The sequence below is a fragment of the Gymnogyps californianus genome, chromosome 3 (genome assembly GCF_018139145.2).
Source record: "Gymnogyps californianus isolate 813 chromosome 3, ASM1813914v2, whole genome shotgun sequence".
Classification (NCBI taxonomy): Eukaryota; Metazoa; Chordata; class Aves; order Accipitriformes; family Cathartidae; genus Gymnogyps; species Gymnogyps californianus.
Genome location: NC_059473.1, coordinates 62399882 through 62410167, shown reverse-complemented (window position 1 = coordinate 62410167; position 10286 = coordinate 62399882).

Here is a 10286-nt window from a genome sequence, read left to right as displayed (position 1 = left end):
AAGGGATCTTAGGTCATGGTTTAAGCCTTAAGCCTATGTGGGAAAACTAAATGAGAACTAATATTTCGGCGAGACTGTTCCCCTAGCTTAATTACTGCAGTCTTTACCACTTTTGGTAGAGAGCACTAAACTGCAGAACTTCAGGTTTGATCTGCTGTGGTAATTACTGTGTTGCTAAAAGAAACTGAATAGCATTGTGAGAAAGTAGAGGAAAGAAGAAGTCACTGAAAAAAAGCTTTTCAAGCTGTTACATGATATAGTATGTAGTTAAAATAGGGGTGGCACAGGCAAATTGGGTTAGGAGCATGCCTGGGCTCATGTTCCTGCTGGAGGCATCCCTGATTGTATAAGAGGAGGGGAATGAACTACTCAGGCTGCATATGTGTGTGGGGGTGTGCACCTAAAAATACACGTCCAGGTTTCACACAGCTATATTCGTATTTGATTTCTATTCTGACAGTACTCTGTGAAACAACTTCTGTTCATTCTGATGCTAGTAAAACCTGGCCATATAAAACAAAACCTGCTTTCCTGTTAGGGCTGCAGCTGCTGTGCTTTGTCATTGACTTGGTACATTAGTATTTTTTGGCCTTAAATACATGTATTAGTCACTGGGTTTCCTGCACATTCGCTTTTCATTCAGTGATGTCCAACCAACATCAATGGGATGTGCAGAGAAACTACAGCGGCTGGTATAGCTCCTTAACCCACAGACCACCTGATGCGATGCTCACGTGAGCAAAGGAGCCGTGGTGGCATCCAGGAGTAGCTCTCTAGCCATGTTCCAAGAAGAAATTTGCTTCTTCCTCCCATGAAGAAAAATGTTTCCATTTTGTAATGTACCTGCCTGGAGTGCTGTATATTCAAGAGTTTATATCTGGCTCCATTATATAATGTAACCTCGAAGCTACTCCCTTTTGTTAAACATGCACTGCAGTTGTTTTCTTGTGAGAAAAACACGTGTGCAGATCACATCCATCTTACTGCTTCTGTGTCCCATTTTCCTGGCTACATACTCATTTAACGAGCAGTTGAAAAAAATAAAAAGCTCTGGCATGATCTTTTCAAAATAAAAATCTCTCTGGTTATCCAGATAAGAGTTACAGAATAACAAATCAATGCTGCCTTTGTGTGATGCCTGCATGACTTACTAATACGAGAGTCATAACTGTGGAATGGAGTCTTTGGAGATAGAAGGTAATCCGGCCATAAAATCAAGGAGACTGAAATAATAATATAAATTGCCAATTGCCAAATACTTCCGCCTTTTTTTTTTTCTTTTCTTTTTTTTTTCAGTGCCTGAGCTTTTAAATGAGTTTGGCTCCAACCTAAGTAATACCTTGTGTTTGGAATGTGATTAATAGTAGGCTCAGTTTAATTGCCTGGGACTTGTTCTAAGAAACATCCCTGCTAGCCGATTACTTGTATAATGTTCACAAACCTCCCAGTTCCCACATGACAAACATCTTTTCGTATTCGTATGTTTAGGAAGCATCGTTCTATTGGCACAAGACACAAATACTAGTTGAGGATACTTGGTGGCTCTGAGACAAGCTCTTCCTTTCCCATGTCTCTTATAAGACCTGGAGGCAGACAGCACCTCTGAGATCGGAGACAAGAGGAAGATCAAGAAACTGAATCAGAATCAAGGATTAACATTTTAATAACAAGGGAATATTTTTTTTAAAGCTTTGTTTAAATGATTGCTATGGTTACAAGCTCTGTAACCAGGATACTCCAGTTACACAAATAGTAATTGAGTTTAGCCTGCTTTTTAATCTCAATTTTCTGCCAAAGAATATATTGAACTGCGTGGGAGTCTTTCCTTGCCATCGGGCAGCCTTTCCATTTGGTGCAGTCACTGCTACAGTGGCTGGCTGGGCCGACAGCGGAAAGGGAGCAGGCTGCAGACCTTGGCGTACGGCCGGGGAGGACATGGGAACCGAATGGTCAGTAGCAAAATAGTGCGTAAGCTGTAAGTCACTGCTGAAGGCGGTGGGCAGCCGGGTTGGTTGGAGTACAAGTCAAGTGCAGAGTAAGGGGCATTTCCTGTCAAAAGTTTTATGTCAGTTTTTCCCGATGTTTTTGTAAGCAGTCCTCACTTAAAAATTGGCAGTGCTTGTACCTTGTTGAATATAACTTCCCGTGGCTCTGGCTGGAAGAGTCCTTGTTCTGCTTCTTCACCTCTTCCCTCCCACCCATGCTGAGGCTGAAGGGATGCTCACAGCCAGGGGGGCATGGACCTGGCTCCTTCCAGACCCACTGAGCTGGCTCTGCACCTCGGTGCTTGCCCGTACAAGATGCAACGCGGAGAGGCTGAAGCCAGCCCTGGAGAGGGCCAGCATGGGTATGACTGAGCTGAATTATTTTGCCTCTGTGTTCTGCCTCCCTCATCTGTAATATGCTTGTGACCTGCTGCTGAGGACTATTTATCTTAAAGGTTTGCATGGAAAAGGAAGGAAAAAAGGAACAACACTTAACTGCCCCTGCTACTGCATGTTAATGGCATAATACCTGTTGCCCAGGAGAACATAAAGCATCGTGAGCTTGCTCAAATTCCCTGCACCACAGAGATGTCTCGTGAGGGTCCTTGCTTCATTACTTGTGCACTGGAAGAAGATCGGCGGGGGCATACTGTTACTGCTGTGATGTGACTGCTTAGTGCGAGGCATCCTGCCCATGGAGGTGGAGCAGCTACGTAGCAGGTGGAGCGGGATCGCCCAGCCATCTTTCTGCTCTTTGGGAAGATCCTAATAGAAGTAGTTTTCAGGAGCTGCCCGTCTGTGGCTGGAACAAATGAGAAAGGAGTAGCTTGCAGCAGAGCCGGGAAGCCAAGGATTTTGGCAATGTAGCTGTCGTCTGTCTCCTGAAGTCTGTGGAAACGGTGGTGTGCCTGTTTATGCCAGAAGAGGATTTGTACTAGTGCTTCAGATAATTGCTGGACATCAGAAATTCAGAGTACAGGTATTGCTGAGAACAAGCACTGTATAAATTACTCTAGTCATGTGTTTGGTGGATGTCTCATTAACAAGGAATTCTTAATAAGAATTATAATATTCTTATTAATGAGGAATTACCCTCTAAATCTCTTTCACAGGAAGAAAAGAATCAGAAATCCAATTCATACAGTAAGGTGAGGACATCTGGCTGAAGGCTGAAGGCATGAAAGAGGTGATGGGAGAATTAACATTTCACTTCCCCTCTGGAGAGCGTACAGCAGAGCACGGTTGGAGGGAGGAATGTCCTGACACAGCAGACTGGGGGAAAGGTGGAATTAGCATTTAGATGAAGATGGGGAGAGCTTCAATCAAGGTGTTTGATGACTAGTTTAGTTTACTTGCAACATAAAATTTGGCGTGGGAGAAACTGTTGTCAAGTACAAAGGGCTTCCTTTGGTCTCTCTCTTGTCATTACTGTCGCTAGAGCCAGTAGGAGTTTATAGCCATAGCACTGAGTACAGCCCAATGCAAGAACGCCTTGGGAGGGGAGTCTGTGGGTTGCACTCAGCTTTTGCCGAGGATGGTGTCTGCATGCTGGCACTCTCCTCCGTGGGGATGGCAGTGTTGTCGTGGCCTCACTGGAGGTTTGTTATTTGTGTGGATTTTGGCATGCTCCATGTCTGACCTTCTCTGATGAAAATGTGCTGGCAGGAGAGGAGCGCTGGAGAGGCCAGCCCCGTTCTGCTCCTGGGCTGAGAGCACAGCTGCCCTGTTGTCCCTTCGCCGCTCAGCTGCCACCTCTGTGCAAACACACACCTACACATAAAGCAGCTGGACTTTCCAGGCCAGATTATTATTGAATCCTCTCTCCCCACTGCGCTCAGCTGCTGATTAGTGGAAATGTAGCTTTGTGAGCCAAGCCAGAGAGAGTGGGCCAAATTTTAAAGTGGGTGTGTATAATCTTCAGAAAAAATACGTGTAGCTGTGAACTCTCATTTTCTTCTGATTGTTTTGACGGAGGTCAGGGCACGATAAATGTGCATGCAAGAACTTGCACTGGTTTAACTTCATCAATTTGAAAATGGACAGGCATGAACAAGACCAGAAATGTCTGTATTGCACTTTTGAAAACCTGTAGTGTGGTAGTGAGGACCCCAAAATAAGCCTGACTTTCCTTCATATTACCGTCACTCCCTCTGACAGCTGTAGGTGCACACTGCACCAGCACAGTGGAAGATATTTCAGACAGGCTTTTGAGTCCTGGAGTCAACAGAGTGAGGGCACAAACCATGTGAATTAACTTCATCATAGTGTCTTAACCTTGCCCCTGGCTTTTGGGACCAAGTAGTAGACACCTCACAAGTCGTAGCAGTTAAGTAGTTAATCATCAGCTGTGACTGTGACTCTTAGCTAAGTTGTTTCAGCAGAAGTTTTTAAAACAAAAATACATATCCAACAGACTTCAAAATGGTTGTCACACATTTATTGTTCAGACTTTGCTGGTTGGAGTACCCCTGGGAGATGCCCTGTAGGGTACATTTCTGTTCGATATATTTATCAATGATCTGGATGCAGGAGTTGAATGCACCATTAGCAAGTTTGCTGATAATACCAAACTGGGAGGTGCTGTTGACTCTCTTGAGGGACAGGAGGCCTTGCAGAGGGATCTAGATAGATTGGAGCACTGGGCAATGATTAATGGGATGAAATTTAACAAGTCCAAATGCCAGATCCTGCACCTAGGATGGAGTAATGCCAGGCACAAGTATAAATTGGGAGAGGAGTGGCTGGAGAGCAGCCCTGTGGAAAGGGATCTGGGGGTGCTGGTTGACAGCAGGCTCAGTATGAGTCAGCAGTGTGCCCTGGCAGCCAAGAGGGCAAACCGCAGCCTGGGATGCCTCAATCACAGCATAACTAGCCGGTCAAAAGAGGTGATTATCCCGCTGTATTCAGCGTTGGTGCGGCCTCACCTTGAATACTCTGTGCAGTTCCGGGCCCCACACTTAAGGAGGATGTTAAGGTACTTGAACGTGTCCAGAAGAGGACAACAAAGCTGGTGAAAGGGCTGGAAGGAATGTCCTATGAGGAGCGGCTAAGGACTTGGGGCTTGTCTAGTTTGGAGAAAAGGAGGCTGAGGGGCGACCTCATTGCTCTCTACAGCTTCCTGAGGAGGGGATGTGGAGAGGGAGGTGCTGAGCTCTTCTCTCTGGTATCCAGTGATAGAATGCGTGGGAATGGTTCGAAGCTGTGCCTGGGGAGGTTTAGACTGGACATTAGGAAGCATTTCTTTACGAGATGGTGGTCAAACACTGGAACAGGCTTCCTAGAGAGGTGGTCGATACCCCAAGCCTGTCAGTGTTTAAGAGGCATTTGGACGATGCCCTTAAGAACATGCTTTAACTTTTCATCAGCCCTCAAGTGGTCAGGCAGTTGGACTACATAGTCATTGTAGGTCCCTTCCAACTGAAACAGTCTATTCTGTTCTGTTCTGTTCTGTTCTATTCTAGAGCGGCTTCTCAGTGGTAGGCTGGTATGACAAGACAAAATGTCTTTACAAGACTGACTTACGCTTCTTAACCTTTAAGGATTAGAAAAGACTTTTGCTTGTTTTGTTTTCTCTAGTTGAATGTAACACGCATGGGTGTGCTTTAACCAAGTTCTCGTGGTGCTGCATTTTTCTTCTTATTAATCCTTGTAACATTTTGCCTGGCAAGTAGGAACAGTACATGCGGAAAGTTCATACACCTGTGTAAATGTTATTGTTAACAATTACTACTCTGCGGAGGACTTGGAAAGGTTTGCCAAAGCCTCAGGAGAAGAACTTTATCAAGCGTAGGAACTTGAGCTTATGAGAGGTAGGGCCCAAGTAGCTGATGCTGTGTCACACATCCCGTTGAGCTGCAGCTGCAGGGGGGTGAGGATTTTGTATTCCCAGCAGACCTGGATGAACCCACCTGTTTGCCAACAGTTGCTCCTCTACTCAGCTGGCACAGCTGCCTACGTAGTCATCCCCCGAGCAAAGCCAGGTGTCCTGGTTTTGGCTGGGACAGAGTTAACTCTCTTCTTAATAGCTGGTACAGTGCTGTGTTTTGGATTTAGTGTGAGAATGATGTTGATAACATGCTGATGTTTTAGTTGTTGCTAAGTAGCGCTTATCCTAAGTTAAGGATTTTTCAGTTTCCCGTGCTCTGCCAGCAAGCAGGTGTGCAAGAAGCTGGGAGGGAGCATAGCCAGGGCAGCTGACCTGGACTAGCCAAAGGGGTATTCCATACCATGGAACGTCATGCCCAGTATATAAACAGGGGGGAGTTGGCCAGGAGGGGCAGATCGCGGCTCTGGCATCAGTCAGCGGGTGGTGAGCAATTGCACTGTGCATCACTTGTCTTTTCTTATTTCTTTTTTTTGTTGCATACTTTTTCATTACAATTATTATTATTCTTAGTTAGTGTATTTTTGTTTTTACTTTAGTTATTAAACTGTTCTTATCTCAGCCCACGAGTTTTACCTTTTTCCTTTCCTCCTCCCCACCCCACTGGGAGGGGGGAGGGGGAAGGGGCTGCGTGGTGCTTAGTTGCTGGCTGGGGTTAAACCACGACACCAGGTCAAAATGATCTGGTTTGCTTGAGCATTTTCCTAACTAAATCTAAAGCTGCCTGATGCGTTTTCACCAGGCTGGGTTAGGAAATGATCACACGAGCCGGTACGCTGGCAAAATCGGTGAGGGGTTAAGCTGTGGTGGAGTTCATGGTGAGGTACTGGGAAGACTGGGGGATGAATGGGGAGCGGTGGCTGCTTCGCTTGGATAGCAGCAGTTCAAGCAGGCAGGGAACTCACTGCTGCAGTTAAGCATGTACGTGGGCTCTCTTGTCATGAAATAAGGGTGTCCCATGTCATCTCAACAGAAGAAGAGCTGGGTTTGTTCAGTCTGGAGAAGGCTCAAGGGGAATGAACTGTTGTCTTCAACTGATGATGGAAGGCTATGGAAGACACAGTGGTGCACAGTGGCGAGGTGAGAGGCCAAGGGCATGGGCTGCACCAAGGAAGATTAGATAGAAGGAAAAAAAATTCACTGTGAAGGTAATCAAACATGGGAACAAGTACCCAGAGATGTGCAGTCTCTATCCTTGGAAATATTCAAAACTGACAGGACCTGAGCAACTTGACGTAACTTCAAAATTGGTCCTGCTTCCTTTAGGAAGGGGACGTGACCTCTAGAGTTCCCTAGCAACATAAAATATTCTATGTTTATAATTTTTTTTAGGCATTTTAAATTAGATGAAAGCAATTAATCTTACTGAGAAGTAAATGTTGCTTGCACTCAAAATAACTCACAACCACGTTCACTACCTGAATTTTACATGCAGGGAGATGAGGCAGAAAGATCATTCATTGGTCTGAGACACAGGGTCCCAAGAGCAGGGATTATAATGCAAAAATTGCAGGGGTTTCAGATGCACAACCTGGTGTCCGCATTGTATGTCTCCCCCTGCTATCTGCCAGTGCCAATGCGATTCTCCAGGGTGCAGCAAAGATCCCAGCTCCTCCCTGGGGGAGAAGGGCACCAAGGAGAGCAGTGATGTTGCAGTGTGTCCCTGCAGCTGTGGTGTTACAAAGCTTACACTATTAAAATGCCTTACTACAGCTCTGCAGGTCTATGTGCCTTATAGCTACAATAGAACATGCTACATCATATGATATGTTACAGTAATATATAATTAAGATGTTAGTATGGTATATGTTAATTCAATGGTAACTGCAGATGAAGCTGTGTTCCATCAAGAATCTCTATTGGTATGTATATAAAAGAGACATAGAAATAGATAATAGCAAACATAATAAACTGAAGATGTGGAAGGCCTGGGTGGGTTAACGGCAGCCACCGTTCTGTACACAGAAGGTAAATGTGATCTTTTATAGAAGGAGAAGTTCAATCTTCTTTCTGGGGAGCCAGCTGAACATACCATGCTGTTGTGTACCATGCTTGTAAATTGCAGTTATTTTAATCTATATTTTAAAGTGTTGTGGGTGTATTTAATGATGCAGGAAATGATAGGTGAAGAGGAATGGGTTGACTGAGGCAAGTGCAGAGAACTGCTGCTGAGTAAGACATCTCTTGCGGTGGCAGGTCCATCTCTTCCTGACCCTATGTCAAGCTGCTATTTCTGTCAAGACTTTTCTGAACAGACTTTCTAGCTGTACAGAATAGCACCAGTCAAAAGTGTGGTTTTGTGCAATGGTTTGGCAGTCTAGCAATGGTCTAGAAGCACAAACTTAAACCCAAAACTGTCTCCAGTTGATGTAATTCAGATGTGACCCTGAATTTTAGGAGGTAACACTGCATTACCAACCCACAAAAAAAGGCTGCTTCTAATAAAAATGGCATGGACCACACTGTTTTTTTCCTTTCTTTAAAACAAATGCCTCATTTTCTTTACATTACATTCAGCCTCCGGTGTAACAGAAAGATGAGTCTTTTGTGTTCTGGGATGCTGTGGTCTTGATTTAATAACATTTTGTAGTACAATAAGCAAAGAAAGAAAGAAACTCAGTACATTCATAGTGCTGAGGGGATTTGCCAATTAGGATCTACCAGAATGACTTGGAGCAGAGATACGATCCTTGAAGTTTGAGCAACCACCTCGCTGCTGGCACATGGCCTGTTCTCGTGTGTGAGAACCCAGGGTGTCCGTATGGAAGCGCGAGAGCTTTCATTTTCTTTGTGAGCAGAAGATGTGATGCACAGTTCCAAACACTGGAGCTGGTCATTATCGTCGTGTGTTGGGTATTGTGTCTTCCCTGTCTTTTGTGTAGAGGGTCAGACTGAGATTTAAAATACAACTTTTCAAATTCGGTTTTCAGTCCAGGAGACGTCTGCTAAAATAGTCACTGGAAAGGCTACCATTAACTCTGAGAACAGCATTATGCTCCAGAGTTAACATCCAAATGTGTGGATTCCTTTACGAGCAAAGGATGGGTGAAGTTCAATTAGCAGTTATTGTGACCAGAATTCAGGTCATAGTTTCATGAGATACTGTCACAAAAAACCCCCAACTGGATCACTGCAATGATCTGAGTTAAAATTAGTTCTTCTTGGTGGTGGTGGTAGGGTATTTTTAACCTGAATCGTTTGAGTGACCCAGTTGAAGTGCAGCCGTGCAGCAGCACGCTGGCGAGGGCAGTGGGTGCAGCACGTGGGTGGGAGCAATGCCTTGAATGGGGGGACGGGGGAAGAAGCTGTAAGTCCTGTTACTGCTAGAGCCGGCATTTTATTTTTAATTCTATGGAAACTGGTGGAAACACCCAGGAAGAGATAGCTGAGTAACATGATGACTGGTACAACTTGACTCTCCCCTTGAGACTTACTTAAGTTTTTTTCTGTGTATGATTGCTGTGACACTAGAGGTGTTCAGCTTGCGACTTTGTTTTTCAGAAACTGAACTAGCTGGCAGTTTGTAGGCTGAAGCTTTCTGGTGTTAGCCGTAGGGCACCGGGACCACCTAAACTGAGAAAACAGAAATTCCAGAAAACCGATGAATCTCAGCAAATGCTGATTTTAAAAAAGCTATTGCTTTTTTTGTTGTTGTAGTTTTTAGTAATACCCTCCAAAGGGATGGATTGAAAAGGGGACTGAGCATCACAGTGCCCAACTTTAATGTTGCTGACACCTGGCAAATCATGGAACGATAAAGCTAGGAGGGACCTTGAAAGATTCCCTGTCTGGGTGAGGTCTGGCGCTGTCCGTGTGCCCGAGTTGCACAAGCCAGCTCTTCTAGCCCTGTTATTTTGGTAAGGTGCCCAGCCCTATGCCGACAGCATGCCTCACTGAGCTGGCACGTAGTGATGGGACCTCAGAAATCTCTCCGGTCCTCTGGTCCCCAGACCATAACCCTTTCTTTAAGGGGTCCACAGTGTCGTATAGCACACCTTTTCCCTCTGGGCTGCAAAGGCAGATGCTGCCACAGCCTGCCATTCGAGGTAGCTTTTTTGGCCTAGAAATCTGCCCAGCTTTGCAAACTGGAAGTGATGTGAAACAAGAGTGATCTGCCAGAGGAGCTCTTCATGGCCTGAGTGTTACTGATGTGTGGGGGCACATGGATGCTCAAAAGCCCTCGGCTCTTCTCAGCTTCTGCACTGAGTGAAGCACTAGCGCCCCAACCCCGTAGTAAGCCAGTTTGGGGAGCCACACCAGCAAAAAAATATTTTTTTTTTCTTTTGCAAGATTGGTTTTCTGCCAGGTTAAACCCCAAACCAGCCCACAGCTGCGTCAGAGGGGTGCCAGCACCCAAATAGGAGAGGAGGCTGTGATACCCAGCAGAAGTGGGGGAAGGAGGACTCCTGCAGTGGTAG